The sequence below is a fragment of the Penaeus monodon genome, chromosome 24 (assembly GCF_015228065.2).
Source record: "Penaeus monodon isolate SGIC_2016 chromosome 24, NSTDA_Pmon_1, whole genome shotgun sequence".
In the NCBI taxonomy this organism is placed as follows: domain Eukaryota; kingdom Metazoa; phylum Arthropoda; class Malacostraca; order Decapoda; family Penaeidae; genus Penaeus; species Penaeus monodon.
The window spans coordinates 4,412,664-4,413,420 of record NC_051409.1 but is presented as its reverse complement, the minus strand read 5'-3'; the positions used below and the strand labels follow the sequence as shown (position 1 = coordinate 4,413,420).

The window sequence follows — 757 nt, the reverse complement described above, 5'->3', positions numbered from 1 at the left end:
AGGGAGGAAAAGGGGAAGGGGAAAGGGAAGGGAGAAGGAAGAGGGGAAAGGGAGACGGAGAGGGAGAAGGGAAAGAAAAGGAGAAGGAGAATGGAAGAGGTAAGAACAGAAAGGGTGAAAGAGTGAGGAAGGAAGGATTATGATTATCAGAGCGGAGAGGAAAGAGAGAAGAGAAGAGAAGAGAAGAGAAGACGAGAGGAGAAAAGAGAGACGAGAGAGAATTGAGATCGGAGAAGAGAGCGATGAAGAGAGAGGAGGAAAGAGGGGAGGAGAGGAAAGGAGGAGATGGAGGGGGGGAGGGGGGGTAGTGAGGATATACCCGTCGGCGTTGATGATAAAATATAGTGCTCAGGAGCGCCTGCCGTCACGCGCCGCCCTCACGCCCACACACTCTCGTGATAGACCTCGTTACCTCGCCCTCTGTTGTCTAAATTTTATATCGTTATCTATCGCGATGTATTCCTGTTTTGTCAGCATTCATCATTCATTCCATTAATGTTGTATAATCTTTTGTTTTATTTTATTTTTTTTATTTTTATTTATTGCTATCGTATCATTTATTCTTTATTTATTACTATTGTATTACTTTTTTATCTTTTATTTATCATAAGTGTATTATCATTTATTCCTTCGTTCATGATTATTGTATAATCATTGTTAACTTTGTGTTGTTGTTATTTCATTTAATCAAAATTTTACGAGTATTTAATCTCTCAGTTCAATTCATCTTCTTTCTCACCTACAGTACCTAACCACC

General features: G+C 40.0%; 1 protein-coding gene across 1 annotated transcript in view; it reads right to left on the bottom strand.

Annotated features, from left to right (window-relative positions):
- LOC119588480 (transcription factor castor-like) overlaps nucleotides 1-757 on the bottom strand; it is a gene marked incomplete at both ends in the record, with an annotated part of 84,074 nt that overhangs the window by 16,581 nt on the left and 66,736 nt on the right.